This window comes from Pogoniulus pusillus, chromosome 36 (assembly GCF_015220805.1).
Source record: "Pogoniulus pusillus isolate bPogPus1 chromosome 36, bPogPus1.pri, whole genome shotgun sequence".
Lineage (NCBI taxonomy): Eukaryota > Metazoa > Chordata > Aves > Piciformes > Lybiidae > Pogoniulus > Pogoniulus pusillus.
In genome coordinates, this window is record NC_087299.1 from 3,279,856 (window position 1) to 3,304,223 (window position 24,368).

General features: G+C 51.2%; 1 protein-coding gene across 3 annotated transcripts in view; it reads right to left on the reverse strand.

Moving 5' to 3' along the window:
* Nucleotides 1–24,368, reverse strand: part of IFFO2 (intermediate filament family orphan 2) — a 69,099-nt gene that overhangs the window by 39,716 nt on the left and 5,015 nt on the right. The gene's annotated exons all lie outside the window — the stretch shown is intronic.

Sequence of the window (24,368 nt, forward strand, 5' to 3'; positions counted from 1 at the left end):
TGCTCGAGGCCCCATCCAACCTGGCTTGCAGCATTTCCAGACTTGGAGCCTCCACAGCTACTCTGAGCAACCTGTTCCAGTGCCTCACCACACTCATGGGGAAGGATTTATTCCTCCCCTCTGATCTAAATCCACCTTCTTCCACTCTGAAGCCATTGCAACTCACCCTGTCACTCCTTGTCTCTGTCAGAATTCCCTCCCCAGCTCTCCTGTAGCCCAGTTCAAGTAAGTTGCTCTAAGATCTCCCTGGAGCTTTCTCTTCTCCAGGTTGAACAGCCCCAACTCTCCCAGCCTGCCTTAACAGGAGACATGCTCCAGGCCATTGAGCATCTTCATGGCCTCATGTGGATGCACTTCAACACATCCATGGCCTTCTTGTGTTGGGGGCTTCAGAGCTGGACACAGTACCCTAGCTGGGGTCTCCTGGATAATCCTTTACAGTTTTCCATTTATCAGCCCATCCAAGGCTGTTTCCACATCACACAGCAGCCAATTCATGTGCAGTGCTGCTGCTTTGGAGGTAATAATGACACTTTTCATGGTAGGAAGACTGGGAATGTGTGTAAGACAGATCATAGAATGATAGAATCAACCAGGTTGGAAGAGACCTCCAAGATCATCCAGTTCCAACCCCTCTGCCATCAGCAGGGACACCTCTTGCCAGCCCAGGGTGCTCAAGGGCCTCATCCAACCTGGTTTTGAACACCTCCAGGGTGGTTGTGGAGCACAGAAGCACAGAATGTGATCAAAGATCACATTCTGTGCTTCTGTGCTCCACAACCTCCCTGGGCAACCTGTGCCAGTGTCTCACCACCCTCAACCAGTGCCAGTGTCGAACCACCCTCAACCTGTGCCAGTGTCTCACCACCCTCACTCTAAAGACCTTCTTCCTAACATCTACTTTGAATCTCCCCTCTGCCAGTTCAAACCCATTCCTCCTTGTCCTGTCATTCCCAGACCTTGCCAACAGTCCCTCCCCAGCCTTCCTGCAGCCCCTTTCAGATCCTGGAAGGCCACTCCAAAGTCTCCTCAAAGCCTTCTCCTCTCCAGGCTGCAGAGCCCCAACTCTTATAGCCTGTCCTCAGAGCAGATGTCCAACCTAAACCTCCCCTGGTGCAACCTGAGGCTGTTTCCTCTCACCCTATCAATATCAATTCAAAATCCTGTATCCTCCCTGGTGCCCTGCACATCTTTCAGGCCCTGTGCTGCACACAGAGAAGTGATTTCTGGTTAGCCATAAACTGTTCCAGGCTGATAAGATACCACCAGAGTGTGAGCTCTTGCAGCAAGGCTGAGGATGTAATTCATGCCACAGTAACTACTCCAGAAAGTAAACCAACCTCTGCTTTCTGTAGCCTCCTCTGCTTGCCAGGGTGTCAAGAAGAGAGCTTGAAATGCATGCCCAGGCTGTCCCAGGAGCCACAAACACAAGAAAACAATCAGCTCAGGCTGCATTTACTCCTTGACACAGAGTGGGGGGCACTGGCAGGCTGCAGGGCAGAATTAGCACTGCTTGTGTTTCTTTCCCCCCCTTCCTCCCCTCCCTTCTCTCTCTCTCTCTCTCTGCACCAGCAACTCAAATTCATTTGTCACTCCTGTCACAATCTTGGTGTTCACAACCCCCTGAACAAATAGACAGCTCTGAAGCATGAAGAAATAAGTCTGCAGCATGGATCTATGGCAGTTCTGGACAGCTGAAGTGCAGGGTTGGTTGGTTGGGTTTCTTTTCCACTAGATATAGCAGACCCCCCCCCAGGGCAGGGGAGAAGGATTGGTTGAGTAACATGAGAAAGCCAAGAACTGCCTTCCACTCTCCAGCAAGCTTAGAGGGACTGAAGCTGCTCCAGAACTGCTTCCAACAAAAGAGCCTTGTGAGAAATCAGCTCAGGGAAATGCAAAGGCTACAAAGTCTGCTCTGTGGGCTTGCTTTGGGAGGAGGGGAGGGAGGGTGTTGAAGATTTACTCTGTGCAATTAAAGAATCATAGAACTGTTTTGGTTGGAGGAGAGTTTTAAGAGCATCAAGTCCAATCTTCAACCTAAGACCACTATGGCCATTAAGAAAAGCAGCCAAGAGGGCAAAGTAAGGACCAGTCTGCAGCTACAAAACCACCCAGAGCTCCAAACCAGGCAAAGACTTAAGAATCATAAAGAACACAATTGGGAACTAACAGAGAAACTCCCCCTGGATGAACTCAGGAGAGATCCCAGCAGCTAGACCCACTCCTGCTCTCTATCCCCTTACTTTCCAGATGGTTTGTAGCAGCAAGAAGCTTAGGACAAGAGATAAGGGGAAAGAATGCAAGGCAGAAAGTTGCAAGAAGACCAAAGCCAAGGACAGAAAGAAGTAAGGAACTGTTTGCACTCTGACTTTTTATCCCAATTAGCAAACAAATGGAATCATGCAGATTTATCCTGGTTATTCTTTCTGCATCCCATAGCCAATTATTTACCTTTTTTACCTTGTTTTCATTTAATGTCTCTGGAAATGATCATAGACTCATGGAATCAGCCAGGTTGGAAGGGAGCTCCAAGCTCAGCCAGTCCAACCTAGCACCCAGCCCTATCCAACCAACCACACCATGGCACTCAGTGCCTCAGCCAGGTTAAGCACCTCCAGGGATGGCAACTCCACCACCTCCCTGGGCAGCCCATTCCAATGCCAATCACTCTCTCTGCCTACAACTTCCTCCTAACATCCAGCCTCAACCTGCCCTGGCACAACTTGAGGCCTGGTGACAGGGAGAGTAGAGGAGGTGAGGAAGAGTGAAAACCTCTAACAGAGAAGAGGAACTGCTCAAACCCCAGCCTAGCTCTAGGAAATTCCCACTGCAGGAGAGAAATGCTGTGATGCACTTTACATTTCCAGTGTCTGAGGTCAGACCCTTAGGCTTCTTAAGGTGGTCTTAGAGATGCCAGAAACAGCACACCCAGAGGACAATTAAATCAGCTAAGACAGCAGAGAATCTGGAATGGTTTGGGTTGGATGGGACCTTCAGGGTCATCTAGTTCAACCCCCCTGTCATGGAGCACCTTCCACTACACCAGGTCATAAAAAGCCTCATCCAGCCTGGCCTTGAACACCTCCAGGGAGGAGGCATCCACAACCTCCCTGAGCAACCTCTGCCAGTGTCTCACTCCCCTAAGTGTCAAGAATTCCTTCCTAATCTCCAGTCTAATCAGCTTCTAGCAACCTGCTTTTTGCCACTGAGTCACACAACTACTGCTCCCCATGCCAGCAGGATGCTCAGCTTCTACCATTAGCCAGCGCCTGGGGAGAAGACCCTTCCAGCACCCCCATCTTGGTGTCTCCAAGGTACCTGCAGTGACATCTTGCTCTGAAAGGAGAAGTCACAGTATCACAGCATCATCAGGGTTGGAAGAGACCTCACAGCTCATCAAGTCCAACCCTTTAGCACAGAGCTCAAGGCCAGACCATGGCACCAAGTGCCATGTCCAGTCCTGCCTTGAACAGCTCCAGGGACGGCGACTCCACCACCTCCCCGGGCAGCCCATTCCAGTGTCCAATGACTCTCTCAGGGAAGAACTTTCTCCTCACCTCCAGCCTAAATCTCCCCTGGCACAGCCTGAGGCTGTGTCCTCTCATTCTGGTGCTGGCCACCTGAGAGAAGAGAGCAACCTCCTCCTGGCCACAACCACCCCTCAGGTAGTTGCAGACAGCAATGAGGTCTCCCCTGAGCCTCCTCTTCTCCAGGCTAACCAATCCCAGCTCCCTCAGCCTCTCCTCGTAGGGCTGTGCTCAAGGCCTCTCCCCAGCCTCGTTGCCCTTCTCTGGACACGCTCAAGCATCTCAATGTCCCTCCTAAACTGGGGGGCCCAGAACTGAACACAGCACTCAAGGTGTGGTCTAACCAGTGCAGAGTACAGGGGCAGAATGACCTCCCTGCTCCTGCTGGCCACACCATTCCTGATGCAGGCCAGGATGCCACTGGCTCTCTTGGCCACCTGGGCACACTGCTGGCTCATGTTCAGGTGGGTATCAATCAGCACCCCCAGATCCCTCTCTGTTTGGCTGCTCTCCAGCCACTCCGACCCCAGCCTGTTAGCTTGACAAGCCAGCTCTGCTTGCAGGGACATGATAGAGCCCCACACAAGGCATGGGGAACACAATTAGGTTTAACCACCAAACATCTGCAAAGATTCACAGCCAAGCATCCATTGGACACAGACCAGCACAGCATCACACTTTTGGCAAGAGGAGATCCAAAGCCAAAGGTTGTGCAGATTTATGTCATCTTTCTGAGCACTTCTTTGCTGCTTAAGTAGCTACTACATGAAGTACCCTTGGGCCAAAGCTCACACTCACAGTTGTCTTCCTCTTGCATCAGTTAAACCCAAAGCATTTCCTCCAGCCACTTAGTTCTTTTTCCCTTCCTCTCTTCTCTGAACAATTGAAAGGAAATGCAACAAGTTGGACACATCCTGCTTTGACTGTGCTGGAGGACAGCATCAGGTTTTCAAAGCTGATTCCCATGCTGCTATTCTTATTTACCTCTGGCAGGTCTCACAGACCTTCACTGTGCCAGCAGCCTCCCCCCCCAGCTAGACAACCACAAAACCAAAAGGAGGACTCCAGCAGCTGAGGCAAATGGGGAGAAATCTCTTTTATGTGCTATGGGGACAGGCTGAGAGACTTGAGGGGGTTCAGTCTGGAGAAAATAAGGCTCCAGGGAGACCTTAAAGCAGCCTTCCAATACCTGAAGGGGTCCTGCAGAAGGGACTGGTCATGAGGGGGTCTACAGACTGGACAAGGAGGAATGGTTTGAAGCTGAGGGAGAGCAGAGTTAGGCTGGATCTGAGGAAGAAGTTGTGCAGTATGAGGGTGGTGAGACTCTGGAATGGGATACCCAGAGAAGTTGTGGATGCTTCCTCCTTCCTGAAGGTGTTCAAGGCCAGGTTGGATGAGGCCTTAAGCAATCAAGTCTAGTTGAAAGGTGTCCCTGCCCATGGCAGGGGGTTGCTAGAGCTGATGATCCCTGAGAACCCTTCCAACCTGAACCATTCCAGGATTCTAGTTGAAACAGGAGCCTTGCCTGGCCACTGCAATGATCCTTTCCAACAGCAACTCTCAGCTAGGCAGCTAAACACCCTTTACCTGGCACAGAGTTTGCTCCTAGTTGAGAAGCATCCCTGCCCATGGCAGGGGGGTGCTGCAGCTGATGATCCCTGAGGTCCCTTCCAACCTGAGCCATTCCAGGACTCTAGCTGAAGCAGGAGCCTTGCCTGGCCACTGCAGTGATCCTTTCCAACAGCAACTCTCAGCTAGGCAGCAAAACACCCTTTACCTGGAAGAGAGTTTGCTCCTAGTTGAGAAGCATCCCTGCCCATGGCAGGGGGATGCTGCAGCTGATGATCCCTGAGGTCCCTTCCAACCTGAGCCATTCCAGGATTCTAGCTGAAGCAGGAGCCTTGCCTGGCCACTGCAGTGATCCTTTCCAACAGCAACTCTCAGCTAGGCAGCTAAACACCCTTTACCTGGAAGAGAGTTTGCTCCTAGTTGAGAATCATCCCTGCCCATGGCAGGGAGGCTGGAACAGATGATCCCTGAGGTCCCTTCCAACCTGAACCATCCTAGGAGTCTATGATTCCTTTGCCACTGAAGAGCTTTGCATTCTCCAGGCCTGCAGGAGCCAGCTGCAAGCAGCACAGCTTCTGAAACAAGCATGGCAAAGAACATTGCACTCCTGTGAAACTGCTGTCCTAACTGCAGATAAAATCATCCCTCTGACTCATTTGGAAGCAGGTAATCTGCAAAGCACAGGGTTCCAGCAAACACTATTCCCAGGGAAGGAAACCTCTGCTAAAAACAAGTCCTAGAAACCTCCCTGAATTAAAGGCAGCTGAGCAAGTAGAAACATTTCTTTTACAACCCTGCCTACCAAGAGGCTGTGGGTTTATGATGTTTTAGTGGTTGGATGGTATTTAGTGTGTCACACGTTCAGGTGTTTTAGTCTCATGCTTTGCAACAGGGGCAGATCTAAAACTGATGGGCCACTCACCCAAGAAACTCACTCACTTGCTCCCAAGGGCCATTCTACCACTGAAATGGCTTGGTAAATACAGTGGCAGATGCTATAAAACTTAAGGACAACATAAGAAGGATGTGGAACTGTTGGAATAGGTCCACAGGAGGCCACAAAGCACAGCAGAGTGCTGGAGAACCTCTCCTATGAGGACAGGGTGAGAGAGTGACTCCACCACCTCCCTGGGCAGCCCATTCCAATGCCAATCACTCTCACATCCCTAAGCCCCACATCCAAACCACTCTTAAACACATCCAGGGTGGGTGACTCCACCACCTCCCTGGGCAGCTCATTTAGCAGCCTCTAACCTCTGACAAAGAACAGAGCAGAGCCTGAAGAGTAGTCCTGACTAAAAAAGAAGTCACAGGCACACAGGATATTAGGGGTTGGAAGGCACCCAAGGAGCTCATCGAGTCCTACTTCCCCATGCCAGAGCAGGACCACACAATCTAGCCCAGATCCCAGAGGAACACATCCAGACAGGCCTTGAAAGTCTCCAGGGAAGAAGACTCCACAACCTCCTTTTCCTTGTTGTTATCCTTGCTGCCTACTCCCTACTCCTGAGAAACTTCTTGATGTTTTCCCACCCATGACAGGGGGGTTAAAGTTCATTAAGTGGCTCTGACACAGCTATGGACAAGCATCTCCAGACCAAAGAGAATGGCACAGTTATGGACAGGCATCTCCAGACCAAGGAGAATGGCACAGCTATGGACAAGCATCTCCAGACCAAGGAGAATGGCACAGCTATGGACAAGCATCTCCAGACCAAGGAGAATGGCACAGCTATGGACAAGCATCTCCAGACCAAGGAGAATGGCACAGCTATGGACAAGCATCTCCAGACCAAGGAGAATGGCACAGCTATGGACAAGCATCTCCAGACCAGTAAGAATGGCACAGCTATGGACAGGCATCTCCAGACCAAGGAGAATGGCACAGCTATGGACAGGCATCTCCAGACCAAGGAGAATGGCACAGCTATGGACAAGCATCTCCAGACCAGTAAGAATGGCACAGCTATGGACAGGCATCTCCAGACCAAGGAGAATGGCACAGCTATGGACAGGCATCTCCAGACCAATGGCACAGCTATGGACAAGCATCTCCAGACCAATGAGAATGGCACAGCTATGGACAGGCATCTCCAGACCAAGGAGAATGGCACAGCTATGGACAAGCATCTCCAGACCAAGGAGAATGGCACAGCTATGGACAGGCATCTCCAGACCAAGGAGAATGGCACAGCTATGGACAAGCATCTCCAAAGGAGAATGGCACAGCTATGGACAAGCATCTCCAGACCAGTAAGAATGGCACAGCTATGGACAAGCATCTCCAGACCAGTAAGAATGGCACAGCTATGGACAAGCATCTCCAGACCAATGAGAATGGCACAGCTATGGACAGGCATCTCCAGACCAAGGAGAATGGCACAGCTATGGACAAGCATCTCCAGACCAATAAGAATGGCACAGCTATGGACAAGCATCTCCAGACCAAGGAGAATGGCACAGCTATGGACAAGCATCTCCAGACCAAGGAGAATGGCACAGCTATGGACAGGCATCTCCAGACCAATGAGAATGGCACAGCCATGGACAAGCATCTCCAGACAAAGGAGAATGGCACAGCTATGGACAGGCATCTCCAGACCAAGGAGAATGGCACAGCCATGGACAGGCATCTCCAGACCAAAGAGAATGGCACAGCTATGGACAAGCATCTCCAGACCAAGGAGAATGGCACAGCTATGGACAAGCATCTCCAGACCAATGGCACAGCTATGGACAAGCATCTCCAGACCAATGAGAATGGCACAGCTATGGACAGGCATCTCCAGACCAAGGAGAATGGCACAGCTATGGACAAGCATCTCCAGACCAAGGAGAATGGCACAGCTATGGACAGGCATCTCCAGACCAAGGAGAATGGCACAGCTATGGACAAGCATCTCCAAAGGAGAATGGCACAGCTATGGACAAGCATCTCCAGACCAGTAAGAATGGCACAGCTATGGACAAGCATCTCCAGACCAGTAAGAATGGCACAGCTATGGACAAGCATCTCCAGACCAATGAGAATGGCACAGCTATGGACAGGCATCTCCAGACCAAGGAGAATGGCACAGCTATGGACAGGCATCTCCAGACCAATGAGAATGGCACAGCCATGGACAAGCATCTCCAGACAAAGGAGAATGGCACAGCTATGGACAGGCATCTCCAGACCAAGGAGAATGGCACAGCCATGGACAGGCATCTCCAGACCAAAGAGAATGGCACAGCTATGGACAGGCATCTCCAGACCAAGGAGAATGGCACAGCTATGGACAAGCATCTCCAGACCAAGGAGAATGGCACAGCTATGGACAGGCATCTCCAGACCAATGAGAATGGCACAGCTATGGACAGGCATCTCCAGACCAAGGAGAATGGCACAGCTATGGACAAGCATCTCCAGACCAAGGAGAATGGCACAGCCATGGACAAGCATCTCCAAAGGAGAATGGCACAGCTATGGACAGGCATCTCCAGACCAATGAGAATGGCACAGCCATGGACAAGCATCTCCAGACCAATGAGAATGGCACAGCTATGGACAAGCATCTCCAGACCAAGGAGAATGGCACAGCTATGGACAAGCATCTCCAGACCAAGGAGAATGGCACAGCCATGGACAAGCATCTCCAGACCAATGAGAATGGCACAGCTATGGACAAGCATCTCCAGACCAAGGAGAATGGCACAGCCATGGACAGGCATCTCCAGACCAATGAGAATGGCACAGCCATGGACAAGCATCTCCAGACCAAGGAGAATGGCACAGCCATGGACAAGCATCTCCAGACCAAGGAGAATGGCACAGCTATGGACAAGCATCTCCAGACCAATGAGAATGGCACAGCTATGGACAGGCATCTCCAGACCAATGAGAAGCAGAAGCTGAACATCTTGAAGTGGTTTGGGGTTTGCTGGCTGTTTTTTTTTTGTTTAGTGGTTTGCTTTTTTCCTCTTGCTAACCCTGCCAAAGAGAGGGCAAGAAACAAGCAGCCCCATCCAGTGCTTTTAAGTCCTGCTGTAATTATTCATCATCACAAATTCTTTTCAGGCAACATAACAGAAACAGCCTGCTTCCAAGTGCTAATTTGAGAGACTTGTAGGATTGTGGTCTCCTGAAAAGGTCAAAACGAGCTTGAAGAGAGAGACCCTGAGAGGACAAAGAAAAGGAGAGTCTGGGAGGAGGCTAAACACAGCAGGTTATTATCCCAGTGTCCCAGTAAAGCCATGTGATTCCTTTGGACAGCTCATCTCCACCAGCCACATCATTACTGACATAAATACAGGCTGCAGCAGGACACAACAGAAGAGAACAGGAGGGAGAAACATTTCCACTGCAAATTGGAAGCCGTTTGGGAGGGAGTCACCAACTACACTTCAGCAACCAAACTGCACAATGAAAAGGGATTGTTAGAACTGACAAGGGGGAAAAAGGGGGTTGGAAATCCAGATATTGTTTAGGGAGACCTTGGTGGGGGGGGTGGAATAATAAATCAAATTACTTAATGCTTTTAATTGAATCAGATGCATTTAAGCAGCAGAAGATGGGCAGCAGCCTGCTCGGCTCAGAACCTGAAGCTTCCCTGGCTTAGAAGAAAAAAGACAAACAAAAAATACCAAAATACATAAATACAGGGACAAGTGCAGAGTCCTGCACCTGGGGAGGGGTAACAAACTGCAGCAGTGCAGGTTGGGAGGTGACTGCTGGAGAGCAGCCCCAAGGAGAGGGAGCTGGGAGTGCTGGGGGAGAGCATCCATGGGGCAGCAATGTGCCCTGGGGGCCAAGAGGGGCAATGGGGTCCTGGGGGGCATTAAGCAGAGTGTGTGCAGCAGATCAAGGGAGGTTCTCCTGCCTCTCTACTCTGCCCTGCTGAGACTTCAACTTGAGCACTGCCTTCAGTTTTGGGCTCCTCAGTTTCGGAGGGACAGGGATCTGCTGGAGAGAGTCAAGTGCAGGGCTACGAGGATGCTGAGGGGACTGGAGCAGTGCCTGGTGAGGAGAGGCTGAGGGCCCTGGGGCTGCTTAGTCTGGAGAAGAGAAGACTGAGAGGAGATTGAATCAATGTTTATAAACCTCTGAGGGCTGGGGGTCAGGAGGGGGAGGACAGGCTCTGCTCACTGCTCCCTGGGATAGGACAAGCAGCACTGGATGGAAGCTGCAGCACAGGAGGTTCCAGCTCAGCACAAGGGGGAACTTCTCTCCTGGAAGGGTCCCAGAGCCCTGGCACAGGCTGCCCAGAGAGGTTGTGATCTTTGATCACATTCTATGCTTCTGTGCTCCATAATCTCCCTAGGGGTGTTCAAGGCCAGATTGGATCCACAACCTCCCTGGAGATGTTCTCTAAGTTCTTTGGAGTGAGGGTGGGGAGAGACTGGCACAGGTTGAGGGTGGTGAGACACTGGCACAGGTTGAGGGTGGTGAGACACTGGCACAGGTTATCCAGGGAGGTTGTGGAGCACAGAAGCACAGAATGTGATCAAAGATCACATTCTGTGCTTCTGTGCTCCACAACCTCCCTGAAAGTGTCCAAGGCCAGGTTGGATGAAGCCTTGAGCACCCTGGGCTAGTGGGAGATGTCCCTGCCCATGGCAAGGGGATTGGAGCTGGATGACCTTTAAGGTCCCTTCCAACCTAGACCATTCTATCCATCTGTGCATTAATCACATCTGAAACCTTCTTAAGAGTCAAGAACTCAGTATCTAAAGCAGAATAATCCTTTCTAACTCCAGCCCTGCAGCCCCTTGAGAAACATCTGACAGGAGCCTGCTCCAATGTACACCATCTTAAAAATACATTTGTATTTTTACCCTGCCCAGGACACATTTCACTCCTTCATTTCTCACCTCCTACTGCTGCTGAGGGCTCACAGCAAAATGCAGACACCTTGCCAAAAGTCTGGCAGCTGAGACAAGTAGTTACAGGAGAGATTTAAAGCCATAATAAGATCTAATGCTAAGCTGTTGGAAAGTACAGGCAAACTTCTGTGGCATGAGTTTCCTTTCTGCTCTTTATAAACACCTAATGAAAGCTTTCCTGAATGTCCTCCTGCAGCCTGCCAAGTTTAAAACAGTGCATTTATCTCAGCTGCTGCACATGACCCCATGGAAGATTCTTACATCATAGCTCAAAAAGAAGTCATCCAGCAAGCTTATAACAACAGGGAAGTCTTCCCATGTAGGGTTGAGGACAAGGGAGATTGTTCTGCCCCTGTGCTCAGCACTGCTCAGGCCAAACACTGAGTGCTGTGTCCATGTCAGGGCTCCTGAATTGCAGAGAGATGTTGAGGTGCTGGAAGGTGTTGAGAGAAGGGCAGCAAGGCTGGGGAGGGGCCTGGAGCACAGCCCTGTGAGGAGAGGGTGAGGGAGCTGGGGGGGTGCAGCCTGCAGCAGAGGAGGCTCAGGGCAGAGCTCATTGCTGTCTGCAGCTGCCTGCAGGGAGGCTGTAGCCAGGTGGGGTTGGGCTCTGCTGCCAGGCAGCCAGCAACAGAACAAGGGGACACAGCCTCAAGTTGTGTCAGGGCAGGTTGAGGCTGGATGTTGTTAGGAAGTTGTTGTCAGAGAGAGTGATTGGCATTGGAATGGGCTGCCCAGGGAGGTGGTGGAGTCTGTGTGGCTGGAGGTGTTGCAGCCAAGGCTGGCTGGGGCACTGAGTGCCATGGTGTGGTTGGTTGGGCAGGGCTGGGTGCTAGGTTGGGCTGGCTGAGCTTGGAGCTCTCTGCCAACCTGCTTGATTCTGTGGAACCATTTCAAGGCAGACCTGCTCCAGCTCTGCAGAGAACCCCTGCTCTGTGTCATTCAGCTCACAGCTCACTAGGCTTGGCTGTTAGCACAGAGCCTGCACGAAGTTCAAATCACTGCCCCTTTAACATCCTGTCTCAGAAAGGCTTTTCATTCCATTTCCTGATTTCAGGAGTAAATGCTTTCCATAAATAGCCATTCCCCTGCCAGCCAGGTTGTGACCACCCTGCTGTTATCACCTCCAACTCATTCTGAAAGGCTCTGATGAAAGCAACTGATAATAGATCAGGGTTACTCTTCCCTGGAAAGGCATCAGAGACCCTGCTGGAATTTGTTACCACTGCTTCTTCCACTTCTGCAGCTCTTCAGCCTGAATTGCCAATTACAAGCTGCAGCTGAAGCACTCCCTGCTCTCCTCACCTGGTCTTTATCTTACAGCAGCCTTCCAGCACCTAAAGAGGGCTTACAACAAAGCCAAAGCACTCCCTGCTCTCCTTACCTGATCTTACAGCAGCCTTCCAGCACCTGAAGAGGGCTTACAACAAAGTCAAAGCACTCCCTGCTCTCCTCACCTGGTCTTTATCTTACAGCAGCCTTCCAGCACCTAAAGAGGGCTTAAAGCACTCCCTGCTCTCCTCACCTGGTCTTTATCTTACAGCAGCCTTCCAGTACCTAAAGAGGGCTTACAACAAAGCCAAAGCACTCCCTGCTCTCCTCACCTGGTCCATCTTACAGCAGCCTTCCAGTACCTAAAGAGGGCTTACAACAAAGCCAAAGCACTCCCTGCTCTCCTCACCTGGTCTTTATCTTACAGCAGCCTTCCAGCACCTGAAGAGGGCTTACAACAAAGCCAAAGCACTCCCTGCTCTCCCCACCTGGTCTTTATCTTACAGCAGCCTTCCAGCACCTGAAGAAGGCTTACAACAAAGGCAGAAAAGGACTTCTGACAAGGGCTTGCAGTGGTAGGATGTCAGGGAATGGACTGAAGCTTGAGGAGGGGAAATTCAGACTGGAGATTAGGAAGAAATTCTTCACAGTGAGGGTGGGGAAGACACTGGCACAGACTGCCCAGGGAGGCTGTGGCTGGCACAGACTGCCCAGGGAGGCTGTGGCTGGCCTCACCCTGGAGGTGTTCAAGGCCAGGCTGGATGAGGCTTTGTGCAAGCTGTGCCAGGGGGAGGTGTCCCTGCCCACAGCAGGAACTTTAAACTGGATGATCTTCAAGGTCCCTTCCAACCCAAACCATTTTACCCATCTCCATCTGCTCTCCCTGTTCCTCCACAGCCTCAGAATCACCTAAATCTCTGCCTCAACACTAAAGACTTTTACTGCACCTTTGGGGATCAAAGAATTTCTTTATTCAGAGAGATAATGCTTATCTCCTTCCACAAGTCAAGAAGTCAGGTGAGATACAGACCTAGCATGTAGCAAAGTCTCCCAACAGCACTCCTGCACATCCACTACCTTATCTCCACTGCAAGAGTTATATTTAGCTTCACAAGGGTAATAAATCCAAGTGCAGCTTTCATGTGCAGCATCAGGAGGCCAAGCACACAGGTATTAACACAAAGCAAGAGCCATAAACTGCTCTTCAAAAGGCTCCTGTGACACTGCAGGAAACACAGAGTGCTCCTCACCCCCTCCCTTCCAAGGGCTAGAAGAATGCTGGCTGTGTTTAAGCTGCTTTAATCGCTCCTAGTACAATGAGCAGCTTAATAGCTGAGTATTCCTAGTTAATTATGGTGAGTAGCCTTTACAGAATTACCACTCAACTACACCACTGTGCCATTGAGATGGGAAAGAATTAATAAAGATGACAGCCAGGAGGATAGAAAAGGCAAGATTAGGCAGTGTAAAGCATTTGGACAAAGGCAGATGAGAGTTAAACTCACAGCGATGGAGTTGGTGTTGCTGCATCCATTGCATTGCATTGCATTGAGTTGTTTGGTACCTAAAGACACAGGCAAACGATGAAGAGAGGCTTGGGGAGCCCAGGGTTACCCTGGAGAGCCAACTGAGGATGATTTGCACAGTTACCAGCTGGAAAATAATCCCACTTCAAGTGTCCCTCGCTCCAAGAAGGACATCGAGAGGTTGGAGCAGGTCCAGACAAGGGCAATGAAGCTGGGGAAGGGTCTGGAGCAGAGGGGATCAGCTGAGGGAGCTGGAGGTGGTGAGCCTGGAGAAAAGGAGGCTGAGAGGAGACCTCACTGAGCTCTACAGCTTCCTGAAAGGAGGCTGGAGTGAGGTGGGGACTGATCTCTTCTCCCAAGAAGTAAACAACAGGAGAAGAGGAGATGGCCTCAAGTTGCACCAGGGGAGGTTTAGGTTGGACATGAGAAGGAATTTCTTCACTGAAAGGGTTCTCAAAGACTGGAGCAGGCTGCTTGGGGGGAGTGATTGAACCTCAAAAGCTGGAGAGGAGCAGCTGAGGGTGTGCAGCTTGGAGAAAAGGAGGCTGAAGGGAGACCTTCTGGCTCTCTACAGCTCCCCAAAAGGAGGTTGGTGTGAGGTGGGAATTGGTCTCTTCTCCCAAAGAACAACTGATAGGAGGACAGGTTAATGGCCTCAAGTTGCACCAGAGGAGGTTTAGGTTGGATTATTAGCAACAGTTTCTTTTGCTGTAAGAGTGGTCAGGGACTGGAACAGGCTGCCCAGGGAGGTGGTGGAGTCCCCATCCCTGGAAGTGTTTCAGGAACAGGTGGATGTGGCAACCTATGCAAGCAAAGGGAATGTCTTGGCCTGGAGTTGCACCAGGGGAGGTTTAAGTTGGACACAAGGAATAATTTCCTTGCTGCAAGAGTGGTCAGGAGTTGGCACAGGCTGCCCAGGGAGGTGGTGGAGTCCCCATCCCTGGAAGTGTTTCAGGAACAGGTGGATGTGGCAACCTATGCAAGCAAAGGGAATGTCTTGGCCTGGAATTGCACCAGGAGAGGTTTAAGTTGGACACAAGGAGCAATTTCTGTGCTGCAAAAGTGGTCAGAAGTTGGAACAGGCTTCCCAGGGAGGTGGTGGAGTCTCCATCCCTGGAGGTGTTCAAGAAACACATGGACATGGCACTTGGGGACATGGTTTAGTGGCCATGGTGGGCTTGGGTCAATGGTTGGGGACTTGATTTTGGAGGTCTTTTCCAACCCAAACAGCTCTATGCTGCCACAAAATAGGAGGCAGAGCAGACAGCAAACTGAATGCCAGCAGAGCAGAGCCTGACTGTGCTGCACACAAGTGATCAGAAGGCTCCAGTGCCCAAGAGGGGAAAAGAGAAGCTCTGAAGGAAAATGGCTTTATGTGCAGATTCATCCCACGCTGCCACCAGCAGCTTGCTGTCCTTCAGGGGGGAAGTTATCACCAAATGAGCTTTACCTAACCTTCCCAGAGCCATTCCTGAAAGGATAAAATGCTCTACAGCATCTCTGCAAGTGGCACTGCATTCCCAGGGTCACTTTGTCCCTCTGAACAAGCAAAGCTGCTCTCCCACTGACAAGCAGCAGTCCTGGGCTCTGCTTAAGAACACAGATTAGTGGCAAAACATTTGTCAGGGCATTATGGAGTTCTGAAGTGCTTTGTGCTCTGGTTTTGCTCCCTTTAAAGGGAAATAAAACCCCAAACAAACAACAACAACAAAAAAAAACCCCAAACCAACAGTTGAAGGGCAACCAAGCTGGAGAAGAGAAGTGATTGCTCTCCTGTACAAGATGCTGGTGAATGCTGGATGCAGTTTTGGGCTCCTCACTTCAAGAAGGGCATTGAAGGGCTGGAGGAGGTCCAAAGAAGGACAAGAAAGATGGGGATGGGGTTGGAGGTCCAAAGAAGGGCAAGGAAGCTGGGGATGGGGCTGGAGAAGAGGGCTGGAGGAGGTCCAAAGAAGGGCAAGGAAGCTGGAGATGGGGCTGGAGAAGAGGGCTGGAGGAGGTCCAAAGAAGGGCAAGGAAGCTGGGGATGGGGCTGGAGGAGGTCCAAAGAAGGGCAAGGAAACTGGGGATGGGGCTGGAGAACAGGGCTGGAGGAGGTCCAAAGAAGGGCAAGGAAACTGGGGATGGGGCTGGAGAACAGGGCTGGAGGTCCAAAGAAGGGCAAGGAAACTGGGGATGGGGATGGAGAACAGGGCTGGAGGAGGTCCAAAGAAGGGCAAGGAAGATGGGGATGGAGAACAGGGTTGGAGGTCCAAAGAAGGGAAAGGAAGCTGGGGTTGGGGATGGAGAACAGGGCTGGAGAGGAGGAGCAGTTGAGGGTGTTGAGCCTGGAGAAAAGGAGGCTGAAGGGAGACCTAATTGGTCTCTACAGCTCCCTGAAAGGAGGCTGGAGGCAGGTGGAGGTTGGTCTCTTCTCCCAAGGAACAAGAGGAAATGGCCTCAAGCTGCAGCAGGGGAGGTTCAGGTTGGAAGTCAGAAGAAAGGAGGCTGGAGCCATGCTCAACAACTTCCTCCTCACCTCCAAGCTGACTCTCCCCACCTCCAGCTTTGCTCCATCCTCTCCCAGTCCTGGCACTCCCTGAGAGCCTAAAAAGTCCCTCCTCAGCTTGTTTTAGGCCCCCTTCAGATCCTGGAAGGGCACAAGAAGGTCACCTGGGAGCCTCCTCTTCTCTCTTTGCTCCCTTGAACATCTCTGTTCTCTGTGTTAATGAGGCACTGGTTGGGCAGGGCTGGGTGCTAGGTTGGGCTGGCTGAGCTTGGAGCTCTCTTCCAACCTGCTTGATTCTCTAAGATGTGGAAATGAAACCATTGGTCTTGTCCATAGCATCGAGAAGTGACCTGGAATTGAGGCTCAGCTAAAGCCAAGTTCTGCTTTCAGCTGAGTTCCAGTGCAGGCTCAGAATGATTCCCGCCCTGAAATTAGGAGCAGGCTGAGGATCAAACTTGGAGCCCCATTACTAACAGCTGCAATGCAAGCACAGAGGCACACAATGGGAGGAGTCAGAAGAGACCTCCAGAAATCATTCAGTCCAACCCCCCCTGCCAAAGTAGGGTCACCCAGGAACACATCCAGGCAGGGTCTGAGACTCCACAACCTTTCTGAGCAGTCTGCTCCAAGGCTCCAGCACCCTCACAGCAAAAAAGTTTCTCCCCATGTTCCCCTGGCACCTCCTCTGTTCCAGCTTGTCCCCAGTGCCCCTTGTGCTGCCCTTGGCCACCCCTGAGCAGAGCCTGGCTGCATCCTTCCCCCACTGCTCTGCACATCTTTAGCAGCAGCACAGAGAGCAGCCCTTAGGCTCCTCTGCTCCCAGCCCCCTCAGCCTGTTCCACTCCCTTCATCCTTGGCTCCAACCCATCCATTCCATCCCACCCAGCTACAACCCTTTCCCAATTCAATGCACAATGGTGCTCCCCAAACACAAAAAGAGCCAAAAAAGGAAGAGCTGAACATTTCCCCAGCAGGGACAAGCTCCAAAATGCAGCAGTGGGCTTACATTTGAAGGCAGCCCACAGCCAGCAAACGTGACTAGGTTCAGTCCCAAAAACATCTACTTGGAAGGGGATTCAAATTAACAACCTTTTGGGTGAAGCAGGATACACTGAGTCCCAGCAGAAGGCTTCCAAATTGAGTCCCAGCAAGTCACATGTAGATGAGTTAGTGTGGAAATGCTGGAACAAAGAGGCTGGGAGCAGTGCATCAGCTGTGATTCACTTTCACGCAGGAACAATGCAACTCGCCCATGTTCTGTGTCACTAACAAGCAGGACACATCATTAATGGGCACAGAGCACCATTCTCTCCATGCTCCTGCTATTGAAGCAGCTCCAGAGGCAGAGCTGCTGGCCACTTGGTACATGGATCAGCACCACTCACAGCAGAGAACAGAGGACAGGAAGGTTCCCACAGGTTTGTAGGATTTTCCAATGCCAGGCAGGTTGGTTTGAAACAGCTTCTGAAGCCTGAGCCTTGTGCCTGTATTGGTGGCTAAAGTGCATGCCCCCAGCTGCCACTGACAGTAGCATCACAGAATCAAGCAGGTTGGAAGAGAGCTCCAAGCTCAGCCAGCCCAACCTAGCACCCAGCCCTGCCCAACCAACCAGACCATGGCACTCAGTGCCCCAGCCAGGCTTGGCTTCAACACCTCCAGCCACACAGACTCCACCACCTCCCTGGGCAGCCCATTCCAATGCCAAGCACTCTCTCTGACAACAACTTGCTAACAACATCCAGCCTCAACCTGCCCTGACACAGTTTCAGCCTGGGCCCCCTTCTTCTGGCCCTGCCTGCCTGGCAGCAGAGCCCAACCCCACCTGGCTACAGCCTCCCTGCAGGCAGCTGCAGACAGCAATGAGCTCTGCCCTGAGCCTCCTCTGCTGCAGGCTGCGCACTCCCAGCTCCCTCAGCCTCTCCTCACAGGGCTGTGCTCCAGGCCCCTCCCCAGCCTTGCTGCCCTTCTCTCAACACCTTCCAGCACCTCAACATCTCTCTGCAATCCAGGAGCCCACGGCTGGACACAGCACTCAAGGGGTGGCCTGAGCAGCACTGAGCAGAGGGGCAGAAGAACCTCCCTTGTCCTACTTGCTGTGATAGGACTGCAAAAGGTCACCAACCTTGTCCTATCAGTAGACACCCTCATGAAAAGTCTCTCTCCAGCTTTCCTTCAGCTATTGGAAGGCAGCTTCAAGGTCTCCCTGGAGTCTCCTCTTCTCCAGCTTCAGTTAGACTAAATCCTAGAGACAACACTGTTCAGTTCAACTTATAAAGGAAAACCAAAACACCAAGCTGGAAGAAATCTTTTGTTCATACAAGAGAAGAAGAGGAAGGTCTTAAACACTGGAAGAAATCTTTTGGTTCACACTAGAGAAGAGGAAGTTAGACTTAAACATGAAGAAACCTTTTGGTGCATACAAGAGGAGAGGTTGAGCTTAAACACTGGAAGAAATCTTTTGTTCATACAAGAGGAGAGGTTGGGCTTAAACACTGGAAGAAATCTTTTGGTGCATGCAAGAGAAGAGGTTGGGCTTAAACACTGGAAGAAATCTTTTGGTTCATACTAGAGAAGAGGAAGTTGGGCTTGAACACTGGAAGAAATCTTTTGGTGCATACAAGAGAGGAAGAGATTGGTCTTAAACACTGGAGGAAATCTTTTGTTCATACAAGAGATGAAGAGGTTGGGCTTAAACACTGGAAGAAACCTTTTACTCATACAAGAGATGAAGAGGTTGGGCTTAAACACTGGAAGAAACCTTTTGTTCATACAAGTGAAGAAGAGGTTGGGCTTAACCACTGGAAGAAACCTTTTACTCATACAAGTGAAGAAGAGGTTGGGCTTAACCACTGGAAGAAATCTTTTACTCATACAAGAGATGAAGAGGTTGGGCTTAAACATGAAGACTCAACCCAACAAGAGCAGCATCCTGTAAAGGTTTCTGGCCAACTGCATAAAAAGAATCCACTTCAAGTCACAGCAAAGAAGACTCAGGAAGCCAAGCTAGGACCTGGCAGAGCATCACCACCAAGCCTTCACCACAAGAAAGCAGCTGGTGAGCTGTACGTGGGTTCAGAGCTTTCTTTAGCACCCAAGCAGCATTGCTGCAGCCCAAGCCTGTGGTTAGAGATGATGCAGAGCCAGAACTAGCTTGTTTGTGTTCCTTTTCACCTCAGCCCTACATCACAAGGGTCTTCAGAGATGATTTGGGTGTAAGAGCAGAGCTATTTGTGGGGGGAGTCCTATACAGTGCTTAAGCTGTGTTCTCAAAGTCTGTTTTCTTGCCTCTAGGAAGTCCAAAGCTTCCCACCATGAGTCACAAAAGGAATCAAAAGGTAACACTCAAAACACACACAGACAGTCCTGTGGCTGTCTTGCAACAGAGGAAGCTCTTCTTTGAAGAGCACAGCACAGATCCTGGCCCAGGTTTCTCTGAAACTCTCACCGCAAGACGAGGAGGTGATGATTTTTTTGCTCTCCAATCTCATCCAGCTGCAGGTTGTCTTCTTGAAATTAGAATCCAGAGGGAAGAGCTTCAAAAGACAACGTTCAGAATGAAGAGCTGACTTGCACCAGCTATGCCAGCCTGCTTTCAAATCAGTCACAGCTGAAGCACCTTCACCCTCCCTCTGTCATAGGTTGGGATGGATGACCTTGGAGGTCTCTTCCAACCTGGTTGATTCTACAGCTACAGAATCACACAGAATTGTTTAGATTGGAGAAGCTCTTTGAGCTCACAGAGTCCAATCCTTAATTTCACACTGACAAGTCCTTGACTAACCCAAATCCCTCAGCACAACATCTCAGCACTGTGAATTGCTGTGGTTGCAAAGGACCACCAGGATCAGCCAGTCCAACCTTCATCACCAGACCACAGCCTCCAGCACCACAGCCACTCTCCTCTTAAACACCTCCAGGGATGGTGACTCCACCACCTCCCTGGGCAGCCTGTGCCAGTGCCTGACCACCTGCTCAGCAAAGAACTTCCAACATCCAACCTGATCCAACAACCAAACCTCCCCTGATGCAACTTGAGGCCATTTCCTCTTGTCCCATCATTAGTAACTGGGGAGAAGAGACAGCTCCAGCCTCACCACAACCTCCTTTTAGGTAGCTGTAGAGGGCACTAAGGTCCCCTGTCAGCCTCCTCTTCTCCAGACTAAACACCCCCAGCTCCCTCAGCCACTCCTCACAGGTCCTGTTCTCCAGACCTCTCCCCAGCCTCATCGCCCTTCTCTGCACCCACTCCAGCACCTCAATGTCCTTCCTGTACTGTGGTGACCCAAACTGGACACAGTACTCAAGGTGTGGGCTCACAAGTGCTGAGCACAAGTCAATTTGTTAAGTAAGGCACACACAGAGGTTCATCCACTTCAATATTTCACAGGGCAGCCTTTTGGAGCACCGTTAGAAAGCAGGATCAAAGGGAAACATCCTCCTCTCCTTCCATAACTACTCCTGCATTACTACAACCCAGTTTCTAGCTGCACCATAGGAAAAAGGAAAGACAAAGAAAGCAGAGGGTTTTGTTAGAATGCCCCAGATAGTGCTGCAGAACACACATGGCCTTGCAAAGGTGGCATCACTTAAAGGAAAAATGACACTCAGACAAATATTCTTCTTGGAGTGCTCCATCAAGCCCTGTGAGGAGAGGCTGAGGGAGCTGGGGGGGTGCAGCCTGCAGCAGAGGAGGCTCAGGGCAGAGTTCATTGCTGCCTGCAGCTGCCTGCAGGGAGGCTGTAGCCAGGTGGGGTTGGGCTCTGCTGCCAGGCAGCCAGCAACAGAAGAAGGGGCCCCAGGCTGAAGCTGTGGCAGGGCAGGTTGAGGCTGGATGTTGTTAGGAAGTTGTTGTCAGAGAGAGTGATTGGCATTGGAATGGGCTGCCCAGGGAGGTGGTGGAGTCTGTGTGGCTGGAGGTGTTGCAGCCAAGGCTGGCTGGGGCACTGAGTGCCATGGTCTGGTTGGTTGGGCAGGGCTGGGTGCTAGGTTGGGCTGGCTGAGCTTGGAGCTCTCTTCCAACCTGCCTGATTCTATGGTCTGGTTAACTGGATAGGGCTGGGTGCCAGGTTGGACTGGATGAGTCCAAGTGGTTAGACTGGACTTGGAGGTCAACCTGGTTGATTCCATGATTCTCTAACTTGCAGAAGAGGAGAGAGAAAAGGAAGATGAGAAAAAGACAGTTCCTATACCAGGCTATGCAGATGCTGGAAGTGAAAAAGCCACAGAGAAACATTAACCACCCTAAAAAAAAACAACCCAACACATCAAACCAAAACCAAAAGCCATGAAAAGCAAAGGAGACATCCCCAAAATTCAATATATTCCTGTGTGGCTCCACACAGAGGCTGCTTTATTGGCAGCTCTGTACCCAATGGAGGCAGGGACTGCAGCCTGCAGTGCTAACCAAACGATTTGCTTTTGATTGGGTCTAGGCAGAACATTTGCATCTTGTTCCCACTGATGTCTTAGCTCCACCAAGTTTTTCAGACATGCCTCCAGGGCTTCTCTTAAGCACATTTTTATTGAGTTCCCTTCTTTCACAAAGGCCAAACCACCAAGACCCAGCAAGTTTTGATGCCTGCAGCCCTTCGCCAGCGATAAGCTTTGTCCTTCTCCAGCTGCAGCAAATTTAAGCTAATCTCTTCTCTTTTTTTTCCCCCCAAGTGGCCTTCATTAATCTTCCCAAGGAAATACCATCCCCAGGTAAAACAATTCTTTCCACTTTAATTCTCAGTAACAGTTAAATCTCTCATTGGAAACAAAACCAACGACAAAAGGATGCCCAACATCTGGCAGATTCAATAGCTGAGCCAATTAAGACCAATTCTGAAAGCATAATGGACAAATCTAAGCAAGTGTTGAGACTAAAACTCTCCACAGACAGCTCAGCAGCCTGCTTGCAGCGAAAAAAGGAAGAAGAAAGTGAGCAGAGGATGATTGCAGAAGGTTTTCAGCCAGGCAGCAGCTGTGGCTGGCCACACGCAGCTGTGTCGTGAGAGAGGATGTGCTCAGAGCTTCAGGGCAGCCCTGGCAGCTGAAAAGTGGAGGACATCTCTCACCACCAGGGCTGTGAGCTGGCATCAGCATCCCTGACTGACACACTCTGTGCATGCAGCTTCTGAAGCCAGAGAAATCAGTAAGGCTGAAAAAGAACCTTTAAGGTCAAGTCCAAGCTCCTCCCCACTAGGCTGTGACCTGAGGGGCTACATCTGCTCCTTCCTTAAACACCTCCAGGCATGGGGACTCCAGCACCACCCTGGGCAGCCTGTGCCAATCCTTGACCACTCTTAGAATCATAGAATCAACCAGGTTGGAAGAGACCTCCAAGATCATCCACTCTTGCAACAAAAGAAATTGTTCCTAATATCCAACTTAAACCTCCCCTGGCACAGCTTGGGGCCATTTGCTTTTGTTCTGAAGGTGTTCAAACAAAGACTGAATGAGGCAGTGCCATGGTCTGGTTGATAGGACAGGGCTGGGTGCTAGGTTGGACTGGCTGAGCTTGGAGCTCTCTTCCAACCTGCTTGATCCTGTGATTCTCTGATTAGTTACTTGGGAGGCTGAGGGCAGAGCTCATTGCTGCCTGCAGCTGCCTGCAAGGAGGCTGTAGCCAGGTGGGGTTGGGCTCTGCTGCCAGGCAGCCAGCAACAGAACAAGGGGACAGAGCCTGAAGCTGTGGCAGAGCAGGTTGAGGCTGGATGTTGTTAGGAAGTTGTTGTCAGAGAGAGTGATTGGCACTGGAATGGGCTGCCCAGGGAGGTGGTGGAGTCTGTGTGGCTGGAGGTGTTGCAGCCAAGGCTGGCTGGGGCACTGAGTGCCATGGTGTGGTTGGTTGGGCAGGGCTGGGTGCTAGGTTGGGCTGGCTGAGCTTGGAGCTCTCTTCCAACCTGCTTGAGTCTATGATGAGATCAGCACCAGCCTCACACCAACCTCCTTCCAGCAATAAGATCTCCTCTCAGGCTATGTCCTTCCTGCCTTGGCTGAAGACAGGACATCAGCACTCCAGCCTCAGCTGCCCATGGACCTGGATTCATTGAGGGGGAGAGAAAAAGTGGAAGGCACTTTTGTCTCCCCATTGCCCTAACCAGGTAAAGTGAAGTATCTGCTGTGCACCTGCTGGGGAGGAGCAGCTAAGGGAGCTGGGGTGGTTCAGCCTGGAGAAAAGGAGGCTGAGGGGAGACCTCATTGCCCTCTACAGCTCCCTGAAAGGAGGCTGGAGACAGGTGAGGGTTGGTCAGGAACATGGACAGCACCTTTCACTTCAGCTGCTGAGGCCTCCTTCAGCTCAGCTGCCCAAAGCCTGAAGGAAGGACCCCAGAGCACAGAGCAGGGGTAGGCACTTGGGTGATGGTCCTGGTGCTGGCTGTACTCAGCACTGGGGAGGCCACACCTTCAGTCCTGGGGTCAGGTTTTGGTCCTTGCTCCAAGAAGGAGCTGGAGTAGGTCCAGAGAAGAGCAACAAAGCTGGGGAAGGCTCTGGAGAACAGGGCTGGGGAGGAGCAGCTGAGGAAGCTGAGGGTGTGCAGACAAGAGGAGAGGAAGCTGAGGGGAGACCTCATTGCTGTCTACACCTACCTGAAAGGAGACTGGAGACAGGTGGAGGTTTATCTCTTCTCCCAAGGAAGAAGAGAGTGGACAAGAGGAAATGGCCTCAAGCTGCACCAGGGGAGGTTTAGGTGGGGTATTAGAAGAAACTTCTCCACTGCCAGGGAGCAGGCTGCCCTGGGAGGTGTCTGAATCCCCATCCCTGGAGGTGTAGATGTGGTGCTGAGGGCCATGGCTTAGTCCCAGCCTTGGCAGAGTTAAGAGAATGGCTGGACTCAATCTCAGAGATCTTTTCCACCCCAAACAATTCTCTGGTTGTAATCACTGCTCTAAAAGGGATTTTTTTTTCTTCTCAAGAACCTGAACAGGTCCCACTAACCCCAAGCTCCTCACAGGACCTGCCTGGAACTAAACCTGCTTCTCCCTGTCTTCATGAAGCTGGCTGCCCACAGACAGAAGGATGGACAGAGCCAAGACTCCAAGAGTGGGCATCTGAAAACCCTCCACTGTTTCCTGTCCCCTGAAAGGAGCTGAAGCACTCCAGCTGAGTGGTGCTTTCCTTCTGTCTACACATCCCCAGCA